The following is a 19,908-nucleotide window of genomic DNA, read 5'->3' as shown; positions in this document are numbered from 1 at the left end:
CTTTTATTCCCATACGGTATGTCTCCTCACAATGAGATTTTAGGATGTTTTTAAAGATATCCCATTTTGTGGCTGTATTTTTATTTTTGAGGACTTTGTCCCAGTTGGTTAGGCCTATGGCCTCTCTTAGTTGGCTAAATTTAGCTTTTTTGAAGTTTGGTATTTTTGTTCCTCCCTGTAGAAACGCTCTTTTGAATGATAATTGGAAGGTTATTACTTTATGGTCACTATTTCCCAGGTGTCCCCCAACCTGCACGTCTGTTGTTCTGTCAGGTCTATTGGTTAATACTAAGTCCAGTATGGCCGTCCCTCTATTCGGGTCCTGAACCAGTTGGAAGAGATAATTGTCTTTGGTTATTGCCAAGAATCTGTTCCCTTTATGAGATATACAAGTTTCAGTTTCCCAGTCTATATCTGGGTAGTTGAAGTCCCCCATAATAACCACCTCATTATGATTTGCCGCCTTGTCTATCTCGTTTAGTAGTAGATTTTCTGTGGACTCTGGAATATTAGGTGGTTTATAGTAAACTCCTATTAGTAATTTATTGTTGTTTTTAGCTCCATGTATCTCTACCCACAGTGACTCCACACGTTCATGTCCCTCACTTATATCTTCACGGAGTGTGGGCTTTAGACAGGACTTTACATAAAGGCAAACCCCTCCCCCTCTCCGGTTTTGACGATCCTTTCTAAACAGACTGTAACCTTGTACATTAACCGCCCAGTCATAGCTATCATCCAGCCATGTCTCAGTTATTCCCACTATGTCATAGTCCTCCTCACACATCACTAATTCCAGTTCACCAGTTTTATTAGTCAGGCTTCTGGCATTAGTATACATACATTTGAGAGGTTTATGTATATTTTTTACACTACACCTTTCCTTCTGAACTGTTCTAGTCCCTCCTTCCATTCCTCCCCCAAAGAGGGACAAATTTTGTAGAAACCTCCTTAGGGGCAAGGGATAACCCAGATGCCTAAGAGTGGTCCGCTGCAATCAAGTGGCCTCACACAAACAGGATAAAAACAACAAAACTGTGTGCCATTAAGAATAGGATTCGTGCAACGTTAAAAACTGTGTGCCTACCAACTTTATTTGCCTATTGGATTTACAAAATTGCCTTTGAAAATGACTTTAATGTGTTTGCTGCAGAGTGAATGGCGCAAAACGCTGCGCGCCGGCGTCCGAAGAGTTAATTTGACATCTTTAAAACTTATGGTGCTGCTTCTTCATGCTCAACAGAAGCGGGAAAAGTCAGAAATGCCCCCAGCTAAAGCGGGAAACTCTAATCTAGTCCATCGGGAGCGGTGGTACTGCGTGACGAGGGAGAGAGTAAGCCCCTCCCAAGAAGCTCCGCCTTAATTTCCTATCTGTGCCAGTGAACCAAAAAGCAACAGGGCGCACCAGTGGCTTACTCAACCCAACTGGGGTGGCATGGTCTGGAGAGAGGACCCTGAAGCCAAAGAGCCTCATGAGATCTATGTCTCTTAGGTGCAGCCATCTTCGCCGGACAAGGCACGAGCATTTCCATGCCCAGCAAGACTGAGGCTTACGACAGCCTTAACCCGGTGGTGCCTCGAGGAGTCACGGCCTTTGCGGCCTCTACATGGGACTGCCGGAAGTCGGTGGAAGACTGGGTCGTAGGACTGCTGGTGCGTCCTCGACCTAGCGACCCTAAACTGGGGTGCAGAACCGGGACTGTGGTCTGGATTCGTACAGGATGACAAGACTGGGGTCGAATAATTTGTTAACAGGCGGTCGGTGAAGCGTCGAAACCTACCCCAGGCCCGACACAGCCTTTATCAAAAAGACCAGGTGGAGTTCACACCCATGCAGTCCGAGAAAGGCCCCTTTGCTGCTGGGGTGAATCTATTGTTGAGGCCTATAGTCCCAGCATCTGCTTCGGAGGTATGGGAAGAGAATCCCTTGGCTGTGGGGAAGATTGGGTCCTTGCAGGAGACTGCGGGAGGAGTGTTCCGCCACTGGAAGCGACCTCAACCGGAGCCAGAGCCTCTCATTCCTGGACTACCGCCACCACCAACATGCCAGTTGGGCTGTGTTTCTATATTTATCGGCTTCTTCAAGCCTAAAACAGTCTATCAGCTGCCCTTGAAGATGGCTGCAGCCCCGGAGGATCATCTGCCAGCGCCGATACAGCCGAAGGTGCTGAAACCTTTCCAAATGGCCGGAGCATCCGCTCCCACTAAGCAGAAAATGCCGGCCCGGGTTCAGAGTATCACCACCCGATCACTACCAAATCCAACCACTGGAGGGCAGAGGCGCTCCCCCACCCAGGCGCGACTAGACTATCAGAGGTAGGACCGTCTCTCATGTCTCCCCCCAGTTACTATCATCTATTGCCTAGTTGCGGAAGGACATTGCCATTTTTCCTTTCTTTTTTGCCCCTTTTCAGGTTATTGAAGAGCCCTTTGCTAGCGGTTCTCATGACCTGTGCTGCTACTTTTATACCCTTGTGGATTACAAATAACTTTCTTACCCATGTGGATAACAAATAGCTCTATTACCTGATTTGGATTACAAATAATGACATTGCTGTTCCCATGGATTACAAAAATCTTTTGTTGCACTTAAAGTGACAGTTCAGCGCACTTTACCTTCAAACATTGAAGAATGAACTCTAAGGAGACTCTAATGTGATTTTATTATTGCACTACATTATTGCATTAAAAATGTGCCTTATTGATTTGCAATAACTTTTTGAATTTTCAGCAATGTTTAAGTATATTGCCCATTGTGTGTGTTCTCTTTCAGGTACAACAATGTTATTTTATATGCACTATTGTATGGATTATGTTTGCACTTATTTTAGATCAGCAGATACAGTGGTTGGCACCTTATGTCTTTGCTTAGTTATTATGGACTGCCTCTGAGGACAGCTTGTACATTCCAAGTAGATCTAGCATCACATTGCTCATTATAGATCACCCCTGAGTACAGTTAAAAAACGAATGGTCCTTGTCCTTAAAGGAACCAAGTGGTTTATGTGCCAAGCAGATCTAACACCGTTATGGGTGACCCGCTGCTATTATGTGTGTTTGGAGGAAATAGTCCTCATGGAGTAGTAGGAGAAAAGGCTCCTCCTCCAAATTTGTACATTGTGTTTAGCCACCTGCTTTAACATAATTTGGCCTTGTTGTTAGAAGGGAATACAGGATAAAGCCACCCTTCTGTTTGCGGGCGTTTCATTGCATAGTGGTGGGACTACAGAGTAAAGACACCCGGGCGCTTTCTTTGGTATTTGTGGTCCAATACACAAAGTAAAGTCAGTAGTGAACGCTTTGTGCACGTAGTTTGGTTCTCTGGTTATACCTGAGAGGGAAACTATTCTCGGACACCCTACTCGCAAGGACAGAGAGACCTTTTGGTAGCCGTCTTTGATGTCAGTCTTTGTATGTATTTTCACGCAGCACTTTGTCTATAATTGTGGTACCCTTGGAGCATATATTGGTATTCATATTTTCAAATACCCTAAGCACAAGCCGAGGGGCGGCTTGCCTCTTAAGTGCTGGGGAATTTAATTCCCCAGAGTGGCATTACCACCTCTTTTGGGCCCCCCACTATCTTTGTTGGTGCATCATGTGTCATCTTTAGTGTTGAGCGAACCCCAACTATAAAGTTCTGGTCGGTACTGAACTTTGCGGAAAAGTTTGGGTTTGAGTTCGGTGTTCGGGCATTTAATACAGTTTGTTGAAAGGCTGAAGGGCAGCCAATCAAAAGGCTTTTAAGCTGTAGGCACTTAGAAGCCATCACAGCCATGCCTTCTATAAAAGCTGGATCACATGTAGCACCGCCCATCAGCTCTGAGTATTGCAGGGACAGGAACAGGGACATGCACTCATAGAGCTCAAAGGGGGCCCCTGCCCTCTTATGCCCCTGCCCCTTTAATGCCCTTTTTTTATGTTGTCCCAAGCCCAGGGCCGTCTTTAACGCCGGGGATGGGGCCGTCCGCCCCAGGTGTCAGGATTTCAGCTACAGGGGAATGCTGCCATCCCTGCCTGTGTGCTGGTAAGGTATAGTATTCTGACAGAACACCAGCACTCCAGAGCGAACTGTGAGAGAGTGAGAGCTGTGGGAGAAAGGACCTTACATGATATCATCACCATGTGACCAGTAACATAACGATATTACTGGTCACATGGCTATGAGGTAATCAAAGATCCTTTCTTTCTTCCAGGACTCAGTGTTGCTGCAGCCTGCAGGAGAAGGGTAGGTCACATGGGTCGTCAGCCTTCTGCTATTACAGGCACTGGCTGACTGTCTGCAGAGTAGGAAGATCAGGGATGGCTGCTCAGAAGCGTCTGTAGAGGGGAGAGAGTCTGTCAGCGCTGGAGAGGTGGATGTGACTACTGGGGAGGGTCTGTGGATTGTATGCTGGGAGGCTGCTGTGAAGGATTATATACTGGGGGGGCTTTTGTTTGAGATTATATAATGGGGGGCTGCTGTATGAGATTATATACTGGGGGGGCTGCTGTGTGGGATTATATACTGGGGCCGGGGGGGGGGGGGGCTATATGGGATTATATACTGGCAGGGGCAGATTAAGTGCATGATAGGCCCGGGGCTGTCTACCCAACTCGGACCCCCCCTTTCATTTTAGTTTTATTTATTTTTCTGTATGAAGAGGCTGCGGTGCTTCGTAAGCACCAAATTCTCTTCCTAGGCCATATGACATCGTTCACATGGTCTAGGTGCAGCTCTGTCTCATCTGAGTGATTGGGTCTGAACTGTAATACCAAGCACAGTGCTATCAAGTGGACATAGCTGTGCTTGGTAAGGAGCAAAGAGGCTGTGGCGCTCACTTTAACATCGCGGTCTCCTCAAACAGCTGATTGGTGGGGGTGCCAGGAGTCAGACCCCCACCATCTCATAACTCTCTGATTATAGATTTCATAGATGTTACCTGCAGTCCTATGTAACACCCCACATAACACAGTGAACTATTGTGTTATATGGGGTGTTACATAGGACTGCATTGGACATCTACTACATTATCTGCACACAGAAAGTTATCACTGTTATCTGGGCTGTTACATAGGACTGCAGGTGTCAAATTTAAATTTTAGCTGCCAAATTTAAAATACATACGATTATGATAAAAAAATGACTTGGAGGAGAAGATGAGACACAGGTCACAGTAGTGAGTCATCTCTACATATAGGGGAATACAGCATCACATACCTGTTACATCCAGTGACATCTCCTGTCATGTAGATCTTCTCTTTCCTCTTCTCCTCCGTTTGACCCAGACCGCCATGACAAATTCTTTCAGCCGCATCTCGTCTCTACAGAGTTTGTTACACAGAAATAGAAACATAGAATGTGTCGGCAGATAAGAACCATTTGGCCCATCTAGTCTGCTCAATATACTGAATACTATGAATAGCCCTATTTTATATAAAGGATGGCCTTATGCCTATCCCATGCATGCTTAAACTCCTTCACTGTATTTGCAGCTACCACTTCTGCAGGAAGGCTATTCCATGCATCCACTACTCTCTCAGTAAAGTAACACTTCCTGATATTACTTTTAAACCTTTGCCCCTCTAATTTAAAACTATGTCCTCTTGTAGCAGTTTTTCTTCTTTTAAATATTCTCTCCTCTTTTACCTTGTTGATTCCCTTTATGTATTTAAAAGTTTCTATCATATCCCCTCTGTCTCGTCTTTCTTCCAAGCTATACATGTTAAGGTCCTTTAATCTTTCCTGATAAGTTTTTTCCTGCAATCCATGTACCAGTTTAGTAGCTCTTTTCTGAACTCTCTCCAAAGTATCAATATCCTTCTGGAGATATGGTCTCCAGTACTGAGCACAATACTCCAAATGAGGTCTCACTAGTGCTCTGTAGAGCGGCATGAGCACCTCCCTCTTTCTACTGGTAATGCCTCTCCCTATACACCCAAGCATTCTGCTAGCATTTCCTGCTGCTCTATGACATTGTCTGCCTACCTTTAAGACTTCTGAAATAATGACCCCTAAATCCCTTTCCTCAGATACTGAGGTTAGGACTGTATCACTGATTTTATATTCTGGTCTTGGGTTTTTACGCCCCAGGTGAATTATCTTGCACTTTTTAACATTAACGCGTTAGATTTCTCATAATTGGGGTCATTTATCAAACTGGTGTAAAGTACAACTGGCTTAGGTGCCCATAGCAATCAATCAGATTCCACCTTTAATTTTCCAAAGGAGCTGTGAAAAATGAAAGGTGAAATCTGTTGCTATGGGTGACTAACCCAGTTCTACTTTACACCAGTTTGATAAATTACCCCAAAGATCCCTATAGTGTCCACAGCAATTATAATGTCCCCTAGAGTGCCCCCAGTAATAATAATACCATATATTGTGCTCCAGGAAATAATGCCTGTATAGTGTCCCCAAAAATAATGTCCCCTAATAGAAACGCCCCCACACTGCCCCCATATAGTAATTCCCCCCACACTGACCCCATATAGTAATTTTCCCCACACTGCCCCATATAGTAATTTCCTCCACACTACCCCCATATAGTAATTTGCCCCACACTACCCCAATATAGTAATTTGCCCCACACTACCCCCATATAGTAATTTCCCCCTCACTGCCCCATATAGTAATTTCCCCCACACTACTCCCATATAGTAATTTCCCCCACACTACCCCCATATAGTAATTTCCCCCACACTACCCCCATATAGTAATTTCCCCCACACTTCCCCCATATAGTAATTTCCCCCACACTTCCCCCATATAGTAATTTCCCCCACATTGTCCCATGAAGTAATTTGCCCCTACACTGCACTCCCATGAAAAACTTTGCCCCCACACTGCACTCCCATGAAATTATTTGCCCCCATACTGCCCCATGAAGTAATTTGCCCCCGCACTGCACCCCATGAAGTAATTTGCCCCCACACTGTACCCCATAAAGTAATTTGCCCCCACACTGCACTCCCATGAAATAATTTGCCCCCACACTGGCACCCATAAAGTAATTTGCCCCCACACTGCACCCCATGAAGTAATTTGCCCCCACAATGCACCCCCTGAAGTATTTTGCCCTCACACTGCACCCCCTGAAGTAATTTGCCCCCCCACTGCACTCCCATTAAATAATTTGCCCTTACACTGCACCCCCTGAAGTATTTTTCCCCCACACTGAACCCCCTGAAGTAATACACTGCCCACCATGAAGAATTTGCCCCCACACTGCACCCCCTGAAGTGATTTGCCCCCACACTGCCCCCATGAAGTAATTTGCCCACAAGTAATAATCTGCCCCACATGAAGTGATTTGCCCCATTTAATAATCTGCCCCCTGAACTGATTTGCTACCACACTGCCCCATGTCCTCCTCTGCCCCCCCCCCCCCCCCCACAAAGTTGGCACACACAGAAACAAAAAAAAAATATTAAAAGCTAATACTTACTTGTGTGTTACTCTATGATAATCCGCCACTGTATACTGGGGGGGCTGCTGTATGAGATTATATACTGGGGCTGGGGGGGCTGCTGTGTGGGATTATATACTGGGGGACTGCTGTATGAGATTATATACTGGGGGGCTGCTGTGTGGGATTATATACGGGGGGGACTGCTATATGAAATTATATACTGGGGGCTGCTGTATAAGATTATTTACTGGGGGGGCTGCTGTATGAGATGATATACTGGGGGGGCTGCTGTATGAGATTATATACTGGGGGGCTGCTGTGTGGGATTATTTACTGGGGGGGCTGCTGTATGAGATTATAAACTGGGGCCGCGGGGCTGCTTTATGAGATTATATACTGGGGCCGGGGGGCTGCTGTGTGGGATTATATACTGGGGGGGCTGCTGTAAGAGATTATATACCGGGGGGCTGCTGTATGAGATTATATACTGGGGGGCTGCTGTATGAGATTATATACTGGGGGGGCTGCTGAGTGAGATTATATACTGGGGGGCTGCTGTATGAGTTTCTATACTGGGGGGCTGCTGTATGACATTATATATTAGGGGCTGCTATAAGAGATTTTATACTGGGGGTGCTGTATACTGTGGGGTGCTGTATACTGGGTGCTATACTGCTCTACTGTATACTGTGGGGTGCTGTATATTGTGGAGTGCTGTATTCTGGGTGCTATACTGCTCTACTGTATACTGTGAGGTGCTGTATACTGGGTGCTATACTGCTCTACTGTATACTGTGGGGTACTGTATACCGGGTGCTATACTGCTCTACTGTATACTGTGGGGTGCTGTATATTGGGTGCTATACTGCTCTACTGTATATTGTGGGGCGTTATACTGCTCTACTGTATACTGTGGGGTGCTATAATGTATGCTATAGACTGCCGGTATTCAGGGAAACATGCGAAGGGGCAACACCTTTACTAACCCCTGGCCCCTTTACCCAACCTTGACCCATAACAAACAACACCGACAACTGTGTCACTTTATTGCTGGATGGTGATCAGCCACAGCTTATTTATTAAAGCGGCAAACCTTAATAAAACATAATATCGGAGCAGTATGCCAAACGCTGGACTCCCAGGGGCAAGTTAAACCGTAATCATCAGAGCGGTATGCCCACCGCTGGACTCCCAGCGGGCAAGTACGCCATCTGCTCCCACCATATCTCCGCTGTACTCAAATGCCGCCAGCTGTGACTTCATAAACTCAACCAGAACTTGCAGCTCTCCAAAGCCTAAATCATCGGAGCGATATCCAAACTGCTGGACTCCCAGCGGGGGCTCTGAAGAATAGAAAAACAAAACAGAATAACCAAGTATCCATAACTGATCATAACCGTGCACCTCGACCCGCCTCTCAATGATAACCGCAAAGAGAGGGAGGGCCAATTTTGCTTCCACTTGCAAGAGGAAGTGACCGGAACAGGGGAGGGGTATATGTAACCTTCAGGATTCCTGCACCGCCCCCATCCTATCTAAGGAGGATCCCCAGAGAATTAACCCTTAACGGCCCCCTGATCTACCACCTATTTAACCATTAACATGACGGGGCCAGCTCCCTGAATGCCCTGAGGGGAAAAGGGGGAATGGGGGGGACCATCAGTCCCTAAGCACCCTCCCTATACAGTCGGGCGCTTGCAAGGATGCTATACTGCATACTGTGGGGTGTTATACTATGTATTGCATACTGTGGGGTGCTGTATACTATAGGGTGCTATATACTATAGGGTGCTCTACTGCATACTGTGGGGTGCACTGTAATGCTAGCGTGAGCCGAGCCCCGGTCTCCTTCCTGAACTTCAGAGAGGTGCCCACTCCCAGCCCTGAGCCCACTAATCCTGAGCCTGCTGGAGTCTTCAGAACTGTAAGTATTTACAGTCATTCACTGTAAGCTATATTATATATAGTGTTGGAGGACGTGATTGCCTGCTAGGGTGTGGGAAGGCGGGATCCAGGGGGCCCAAGTAAACTCTCGCCCAGGGTCCAATCAATATTAAAGACGGCCCTGCCCAAGCCGACCCACTACAAGTGCGCCGCGAGTCCGCACGCTCCTCCCCTTCAATCCCGCCGGCTGCAGCGCAATTTATTCACCAATACAATTTATTCCCCAGTCCGCCCGCTCACCAGTGCAGGGTCAGGGTGATAGGGTCCTTTAAGGCTAGCGCGTGACGCATGTCTGCTACGTCACGTGACCCCCCAGTGGGATTAATAAAGGGGAGCAAGCGCCGGCCTGTGTGACTCCATCTGCTACCTAAGTTCCTTTAGTGCCTGTCTGCCTACAGTGCCCGCCCTGGTAATATATATGTTTATTTACAAATGCCTGTGCAGGCGTTTTACCTATCTTGCCCCAGGTGAAAATTTTAATACTTCACTTTTATTATTATTTGAGTTAAAATACATGCTTTGGACCTTTATTTAATTTTAATTTAGTTGACGAACCAAAAAATTATTTGATAAACCTTACCCAGGATAGGTCCCGATATGAATGGTAATATATATGTGCAATGAGCAGGACCGTGGTACGGTTACGCGGATGCCAAACCATGCAGTGGGTCCGGATATGGGTATAGAAGTCTATAAGTTTTGTTCGTGACGCCAATTGCAGCGTGCGCAGGGTACAGTCACAGGGCCCTTTAAGGTGTTGCAACTCACGTACCAGGTTAGGAATGCCAGAGTTGTGTATTGTCTCTGTATGGTAGCAGTAATAGTGTCAACGGTGTCTCCTACCTTGGTACTGCTGGACTCCTGGATCCTGGCTCACTTGCAATAAAATGAGTGTTGCTAGTAGGAGTAATTGAGGGTTTTGCAGCAATAATTGAGATCCAGACTTGGGATATAGTTCAAACTGGTCTTTACTTGATGCAGCTTTAATCCACATAAGGTACAGCAATAGTCTGAAGTCCCAGCAGGTATTGGCAATATGTGGCAGGAATCTATCTTCTGCTTCTATCATATGCCTGGAGCTCTTTTGCAGGATAAGTCGTCTGGTTGTGGCTCTGTAATGTGGCAGGAATTAATATCTTCTGCACTATCTGTCTTCTGCTGTATTGGGGACTGACTAGCTAAGGAGGAATTTAGCTTCTCCTGTACAGTGTTCATTTTAGGACATGGTCAGATATCATAGTCAAGTATTAAAATAATGCCAATGTGACACCTGACCCTAATACCTGACTCTGACACCTGACACCTGACCCTGACACCTGACCCTGACACCTGACACCTGACCCTGACACCTGACCCTGACACCTGACCCTGACACCTGACACCTGACCGTGACACCTGACCATGACACCTGACCATGACACCTGACCCTGACACCTGACCCTGACTCCTGACCCTGACTCCTGACCCTGATACCTGACCCTGATACCTGACCCTGACTCCTGACCCTGATACCTGACCCTGACACCTGACTCTGACACCTGACTCTGACACCTGACTCTGACACCTGACTCTCATATCTGAGTTTGACCTATGCTCTTCATAGGTCAGGGTCAAAGTGAGAATGAGTTATAGATATATATTATGTATTTGTATGCTAAATCACACAACCAAAGTATGTCTATTGCTGAGCTTATAGCTCTGTGCCTAAATTGCTGTAAGCTAACACATTACAGTGTTATGAGCGCATAGCTGATAGCTCAGTGGTAAGGAAGGGAGCAAAGGATTTTAGGTTTACTGTGGTTTTGAATGCTACATCACATAGATGAACAAAAAGCCCAAGCTCATACAAGGCAAGCTGGTAGCTCAGAGGTAATGCTGTTGCCCCATGTCCAGCCTTTCTGAGTTCAAAGCTCCTTTCAGCCTCAAAAAAATATTTACATTTTATTATGCCCTAGATAAGAGGCAAATTTAAATGATGTGTGACGCTGATGTCTCACGTCCTTCACTTTTCAGTGTCACAAAACATTTTAGCTTTACTGTGGTTTTGTGTGCTACATCACATAGATGAACAAAAATCTCAAGCTCATCCAAGGCAAGCTGGTAGCTCAGTGGTAATGCTGTTGCCTCATGTCTAGGCTTTCTGAGTTCAAAACCCCTTTCAGCCTCTAACAAGTGTTTATATTTTATTATGCCCTAGAGAAGAGGCAAATTTAAATGATGTGTGACGCTGATGTGTGACGATGATATCTCAGTCACGTCCTTCATTTGTCAGTGTCGCAAGGGATCTTAGGTTTACTGTGTTTTTTGCTATACTACATCTCATAGATCAAAAAAATCACTACCTTTGTTGTCTAAAGCTATGGCTCAGTGGTAAGACGCTTGCTTGACATGTAGTGTTCATGGGTTCAAAGCCCCTTCTGGGCTTTTAATAAAATTTATGTTTTATATTTTATTGAGCTCTAGATCAGAGTCAAATTCAAGTGGTGTGTGATGTAACTAGTCCTTTTTTTATTTTATTAAGAGTACATGGGCAGCACTATAGTAAAGGGGCCCTGTATACAGAGCTGTATCCTGGATTTTACATATCTACTGTATATCTGTATACTGTATATGTGTATTATACACAGTGTGCTATAGCTTCACCACACTGAGATCTGCTCAGAAAGCTGATATACATTACTGCTTTATCCACAGACACAGTATATGATCATACAGATGGCAGTACTATGTGATAGCTTCTAAGTATAGAAAACCATGTAGTAATGAATGTTATAGCTTGGAGGTTACATTAATGGCTTTGCATGTTGAAGTCCCCAGAAAGACATATGTTTTTTTCTTTAATAGCATATACTATAATAAATAATATGCCATTAACCCATAGGATACCAGCGCTGTACATGTAGGTCGCTGGAAGCACGGTCACAACTCCCAGCGCCATACAGGTACAGCGCTCTGATCGGGCGGCCACAGGAGCTACTCCCGCCCGATCAGCTGCAGGGGTCCGACAGGCACTAATAGTTGGACCCCTGCTGTATGCACCGGCATCAGTGAAAACACTGATGCTGGCTCATTAACCCTTGCACTGCCGCGGTCAGCGCTGACGGCTGCATGTGCGGTATCCCCGTGGTGCTGTGACGTCAGCCTGGTGTCTAGCCCTGTCAGTCAATGGGGGGAGGGGTGTGTGCAGAGCACAGCGGGTGTTATAGAGCATTGCTCAGAATATTCAGCCCCGCCTCTGAGGGCTCGAATTGTTTATTTGCATATGAATCTCTGCAGCTATTTATCATACATAATCAGCATAATGAGCCCTACCAGGCAGTACGTATGGTCTAATAGGGTTGATTCTGGTGACAGAGCCTCTTTAACCTCTTATGGACACAGGGCGTACCTGTGTATTTCCGATCACCGCTGTGCGGCGGGCAGTGTTAGGAACGGTGCGCCTGCTGAAATCATTCAGAAGGCACCCCCCCCCCCCATACCGGCGATTGCTGCTAACCGCAGGTCAATTCAGACATGCGGTTTGCAGCATTTCCAGGTTATTCAGGTCTCCGGTGACCCGGAATAGGAGGGTGATCAGTGGTGTAATATACACCACCAATCACCCTCCGCAGATCCTGTGAGGTGGCGGTGACGGAGGATGAGGGTGAGGATCGTCTGTGATTGGTTGGAGGGACTGACCTGGAGATAACGTCTTGGAGCTCCGCTCTCCCCACCCACAGAGGTGCGCTGAATGTGGCCGGCACTCTTAGCTGTAAAAGAGCGCCTGGCCACTGTTAGCGCATCGCCCACCCCACCGCTGATCAGTGAGTTTTTGGGCTGTGAGCAATTTTTTCGGGGATTCTGTTAGGTTAGGGTGGGTTAGGGTAGGGTATACATAAAAACACACTGCCCCCCACACACACACTAAATAAAGTTTTACACACACACACACTCCCCTTTAGCGTTCTAAGATGGCCCGCCGGATGTTCTCGGCCGAGGAGGCATATGCCCAGCTGCTCTCCCACTCCGAGAGCCCCAGTGAGGACGAGGATGACGCCACTTTCCTGTTGTCATCCTCGTTCTCCTCATCATCTAGTGATGATGATGAGCCCCAAGGCGACGGAGACGCCGCTAGGCGGAGCCAGGAGCCCCCCGTGCCAGGAACCCTGTGGCCAGGGCCGGCTCCAGGTTCATGTGGGCCCTTGGGCGATAAATCCCAGTGGGCCCCCATGAGGCATTTTTTTACATTGACATGTCCCCCTGTGGCTCCTACACGGTATAATGACCCCCAGTGGCCCCTATACAGTATAATGACTACTAGTGGCCCTTCAAACAGTATAATGAACCCCCAATTCCCCCCCCCCACTGTATAATGACCACCTGTGGCCCTGCATTCAGAATAATAACCCCCAGTCGCCCCCATTTAGAATAATGACCCCCAGTAGCCCCCACACTGGGGGAATACTGTATGGAGGGGGCTCTGGGGGTATTTATACTGAATGGAGGGTCATTGGTGATCATTACTAAATGGGGGACACTGGGGGTCATTTTACTATGTAAAGGGCCCTCACAGTATAATGACCCCACAGTGGCTCTCCATTCAGAATAATGACCTCCAGTCGCCCCCACACTGGGGGTTATACTGTATGGAGGGGGCACGAGGGGTTATTATATTTAATGGGGGCTCTGGTGGTCATTATGCTAAATGGAGGGTCAATGGGGATCATTATACTAAATGGGGGGCACTGGGAGTCATTATACTGTGTAAGGGACCCTCACAGTGTGATGAATGACCCCCCAGTGGCCCCCTCACATACCTATCATTGCAGGGGAGCTGGTGGTCCTGTCATTCACTAACCGCAGCTCCCAGCTCCCCACATGAACCTGGAGCCGGCCCTGAATGACCCCCAGTAGCCCCCACACGGGGGGAATACTGTATGGAGGGGGCTCTGGGGTCATTATACTGAATGGAGGGTCATTGGTGATCATTACTAAATGGGGGACACTGGGGGTCATTATACTATGTAAAGGGCCCTCACAGTATAATGACCCCACAGTGACCCTCCATTCAGAATAATGACCCCCAGTCGCCCCCACACTGGGGGTTATACTGTATGGAGGGGGCACGAGGGGTTATTATATTTAATGGGGGATCTGGTGGTCATTATGCTAAATGGAGGGTCAATGGGGATCATTATACTAAATGGGGGGCACTGGGAGTCATTATACTGTGTAAGGGACCCTCACAGTGTAATGAATGACCCCCCAGTGGCCCCCTCACATACCTATCATTGCAGGGGAGCTGGTGGTCCTGTCATTCACTAACCGCAGCTCCCTGCGCTCCTTCTCTCCTCCGGCCCGCTGCAGCAGTGAGCCAGGCCTGGAGGAGAGAAGGAGCTGTGCAGTGATGGAGCTAGAACTGACTGGGCCCCACAGCGAAATTTAGTACGCCCCCCTCCCCCCCAATGTGTGTTCACATTACGTTTTTCCTATCGGTTTGATGTATACACATGTGCAGCACTCCACGTTTTTGTATCCTGCAGAGTCAAGTAAAAAATGCATACGTTAACGTATATGTTTTTTTACCATGGAACTGTATGGTGAACGGACGCCACTGTACGGCATCAGTCTGAGGCATCTGTCAATGCATACATTTTCAGTATGCATTAAATGGATGGCAAAAATGTGATGTGAACCCAGCCCTAGTGTCAGAATAAGCCCCAGTACACAGCGGAGCAGCATGGAGGAGAGAGGAGGCTGCCATGTACTGACAGAGCGCTACCTGGTGGTCAGGGATGAGGACTGTGCTTCCCAAGGATCATTTTCTACTGGAAAATACAGGGCACAGTATAATACACTAGAATCTATATAATATAAAGATATTAGCCCTACCCCCGAATAATCATACGATTAGGGGGTCATTTATTATATAGAAATACGTCTATATTAGGCGTATTTCTGACACAGATGTGGCGCAAAGGTCTTTAACACCGCAATCTGTATCTTTTCCCGCTCATGCCAGGTCTATAAAAAGTGGTGTGGGCAGAAAGGGATACAGTTATGGCCATCCAGTTATTGGATACCACCGCCATATAGTGATAACACCGCCATATAGTGATAACACCGCCATACAAGGATAAAACCACCATACAGTGACCGGATAAAAAGGTATAAGAGGGCATAGTACAGGGAATGACTATGGGCACTGCACAGAGTGTGGTAAGAGGGCACAATGCAGGGTATAAAGGGGCACAGTACGGGGTGGGGGGCACAGTCACATGACCCTGTGATGTTAGAAGGTCCTTATGGTGAATGCGGTTCAGATGCCACCATAATGAGAGGCAGAGGAGTGAGACAGGGGCCCGGGGCCCTGGATGGACAGGAGGGGTGGACACAGCAAGTAGGTTGAAGGGGCTCTGAGGGGGATTCATACAAGTAGTGGCAGGAGGTCTGTGCAGGGCAGCAATAGGAGATAGGAGGGTGAAACAGGAGCTCTGGATACATGAGGGAGGAAAGGAGACAGAAGGGGCTCCATAAGGGTGATATAGGACAGGATATGGGGGGGGGGGGCAGGTGTCATGGAGACAATCAGCTTAATAAAACAGTAACACAACTAAATAGAATGAAGCAGCAGTGTCCCCCCCTTTCCTTCTGTCCCACAGAGAAGAGACAGTCACAGTGCAGACTCACTCACAGACTGTGTTCACACTTCTCCAGCTCCAGCCGTGCGTGCGGTCTCTCTCCTCAGGCAGCGTGTGTCCTGTGTAGAGGGGGCGTGTCCTGAGTCTCTGCAGCTCAGAGGGCCCACCAGAGGGGTACTGCGTATGTGAAATGACAGCAGTGAGAGCTCCCATCTGTATTGATGGAAGTGCTCATAGCAGCTCAGTGGGCCCCCCCAGGAGCATTGGGCCCCGGCACTTGCCCGGGGATGCCGGGTTATGACGCCGGCCCTGCCTGTGGCCCACACTAGTATGAGCAGCCCTGGGGCTCGTACTAGTTTTCCAGCCCACCAGGCAAATTCACCTGATCCCTCTACCGGTGAACTTGGCTGGAGTACCCCAGAGGATTTTGAGCCCTTGATTCCTGACTTTGTTGGCCAACCAGGAATCCAGACACAGTGGGCTTCACTGAATATGAAGTTTTTTTTTTTTTTTTCAGTGAACAATTTGTGAATCTGATGGTTGAGCAAACGAACTTGTTCACCCAACAGTTTATAGCCCAATTTCTCCCAAGTCAGAAAATACCTCATATGTGAATGTAGAGTAATCTGCGGGTGAACTACGCGGCTCAGAAGACAAAGAGCGCTATTGGGATTTTGGACAACCAAAATCGCAATGGCGCTACTTCTCTTCTGAGCCATGTAGTTCACCCACAGAGCACTTTACGTCCACATATGGGGTATGTCCTTACTTGGGAGAAATTGGGCTACGAATTTTGGGGCGCGTTTTCTCCTATTACCCCTTGTAAAAATGAAATAAAAGGGGCTACAAGAACATGTTAGTGTAAAAAAAGGAGATCTTGAATTTTCTCCTCCACTTTGCAGCTATTCCTGTGAAGACTGTGAAATAAATTAAAATGGGGGAAGGGCAGGGGCGGACTGAGAACCCTCAGGGCCCCCAGGCAAAATAAATCAAGGGCCCCCTTACAGGCCCCACCCATGTTCTGCTGCAAGCCCCACCCATGCCCAGCCTCTAGCCACACCCTACAAAATCTTTAATAAGATTTCAAAGTTAAAGCAACACAAAAGGCACCCAGACCCCTTCAGCTCATTGAAGTGTTCTGGGTACAGTGTCCCTTTTGCAAATCGATCTGCAATGTTCTAGAGAAACTGCATTGTTTCCGTTCCAGCAATAAGTCAGCCTCTAGTCGCTGGCAGCCACCTGAGGGCTTCCTGGATTAAAACAGACCTTTGGTCCGGTATCTGACGCTGGACGTCCTCACACTCTGCATGATGACCTCCAGGGTCAGATTTTTCCCCATAGGAAAGCATTGATTCAATGCTCTCCTATGGGGTGATCTAATCTCAACGTCCATTAGTGAGCCTCTGTTAGAAACAGTCCCCTCCACCTTGTACTTGTTCCACTGATCTGCTAGTTGCGGGCTACGTGGGCATGAGTTCAGTCACTTCGGCGCGTGATCCCGCGAGACCCGTGACCTACAGCGGCGGGTCTCGCGGGATCACGCACTGCAGGACGGGATAGCGCACCGAAGTGACTGAACTCATGCCCGCGCAGCCCACAAGCAGCGGAACAATTACAAGAGGGGTGGGGAATAGCCAAATTAAAAAGTATTTTGAACCAAAAGGTGTGCTTTTGGTGGGTTTTGAACCCTGCCTGGTGGGTTTTGAGGCCTGCCTGCTACTGAGTTTGTGAGTACAGAGAGGGAGAGGATCGCAGACGATTTCTCTTGTTCTTGTTCACATATGAAAATTAGTATTACAGTGAGCGGGGTCCGGTGCGATAGAATACAGTGACTGCACCGGGCCCCGCTGCCATTACCACCATTACCAGGCCAGCATAACATTCGGAATCGGGGCGCTGGGCATAATACATTATGCTATTCTGCGGCGGGCCCCCATCCCGGCCGGGCCCTCGGACCATGTCCGAAGTGCCCGATCGGTCAGTCCGCCCCTGGGGAAGGGGATTATAAATTTTGTACTCTATGGAAGTGTGGTACTCCCTGAAGCAACCGTCAATACAGAGGCCTGGATGATCTGGGCACGTGTCACACTGAGTGGTGGTGTCCTTCCGTTACCCCCTCCTGTTACACACGCTGCACTTTTTTTGGGACCGTCCCTTCTTTCCAGTATGGGGGAACCACACCTTGAAAGTGTTGGCCAGGGACGATCCGGCGCCTCCAGTTCCCGAGGTACTCCGGCCTGCTCTTTCCCGGTCAGAAAAGATCAGGTCCTTGAGGACTGCCTCATAGAACTGAAGGAATTTCCCTGTGTTGCCAGCGCTCCGTGACAGCACAAAAGAGTTGTACAAGGCAACCTGCACCAAGTAGACCGCAACTTCTTTGTACCATGCTCGGGTTTTGCGCATGGCGTTTAGGGTTGCCACCTTTTCTTCAAGCCAAACCCGAACAGAAGGGAGGGAGGGCCCCCTTCCAGGCCCCACCCATGTCCCACCTCCAACCACGCCCACGTCCCGCCTCCAGCCACACCCGTGTCCCGCCTCCACCCCTGGTCGCTGTCGCACTACGATCGTTACGCCCCTGATCCCGTCACTACAGAAATACAGCGCCTCATACCTCTTACATCCAGTGACGTCTCCTTTGATGTAGATGTTTTCTTTCCTCATCTTCTCCTTTCAGACCTTCAGACCAGACACCATTTTTCAGCCATTTCTCGTCTCTGCAGTTTGACAATAAAAATCTTAGTTTACTACTTTTCCATCATTCTCCCATCTTCTGGACAAATCATCTTACCACCCCAAATACTGTGCCACTGTGCTCCCCAATACTATACTGCAGAAACAGATAAACTCCCTGATAATAGTAGTACCACACAGAGCCCCCCATATAAAATACCCCTACTTTGTGGCCTCAGTAGAAGCCCCCCATAGATGCCCCCATGTGTCAGTAAGAAGTGCCTCTTTTCTCCCGCCCAATATATGCCAGTATAAGGTGCCTCTCCCCCCCTTCCCTTATATGTGCCAGTATCAAGTGCCTCATTCCCCCCCCCAATATGTGCCAGTATAAAGTGCCTCTTTCCCTCCCTCCCCCCCCCATATGTGGCAGTTTCAAGTGCCTCATTTCTCCTCCTCCCCAATATGTGCCAGTATAAGGTGCCTCTTTCCACCCCTTCCCCCATATGTGCCAATTTCAGGTGCCTCTCTTCTCTAAAAAAAAACTAAAAAAAACTTTTACTTACCTCCAACGATGCGATGCAGGCCTCTTCCCGGCTTGTGTACCATGCTGTACGGCTAAAGAGGCGTGATGGCGTCATTGCGCCGCCTGCACCGGCCTCTGATAGGCTGTAGGCACAAGGCCCGCAGCCTATCAGAGGAACAGGGGAGGGAGACGCCTCTCCCTCCCCCGCCGCAGCACAGCCGTCTGTATCGATGTCCTGAGGACGGCGATACAGATGACTATGGAGATGAGCGCTTCCACAATGGAAGCGCTCATCTCCCTGTGCCCAGCCACCGCCGCCATCATTCACAGCTGATCCTGTGCCCGGGTCTGACAAAGGCTTGTACCCGGGCACAGGATTGCAAACCCGGACTGTCCGGGTCATTCCCGTATGGGTGGCAACCCTATTCTGAGCAACGCTCTATAACACCCGCTGTGCTCTGCACACACCCCTCCCCCCATTGACTGACAGGGCTAGACACCAGGCTGACGTCACAGCACCACGGGGATACCGCACATGCAGCCGTCAGCGCTGACCGCGGCAGTGCAAGGGTTAATGAGCCAGCATCAGTGTTTTCACCGATGCCGGTGCATACAGCAGGGGTCCAAGTATTAGTGCCTGCCGGACCCCTGCAGCTGATCGGGCGGGAGTAGCTCCTGTGGCCGCCCGATCAGAGCGCTGTACCTGTATGGCGCTGGGAGTTGTGACCGTGCTTCCAGCGACCTACATGTACAGCGCTGG

Source organism: Bufo bufo, chromosome 1 (genome assembly GCF_905171765.1).
Source record: "Bufo bufo chromosome 1, aBufBuf1.1, whole genome shotgun sequence".
NCBI lineage: Eukaryota > Metazoa > Chordata > Amphibia > Anura > Bufonidae > Bufo > Bufo bufo.
Note: the sequence above shows the minus strand (reverse complement) of the source record.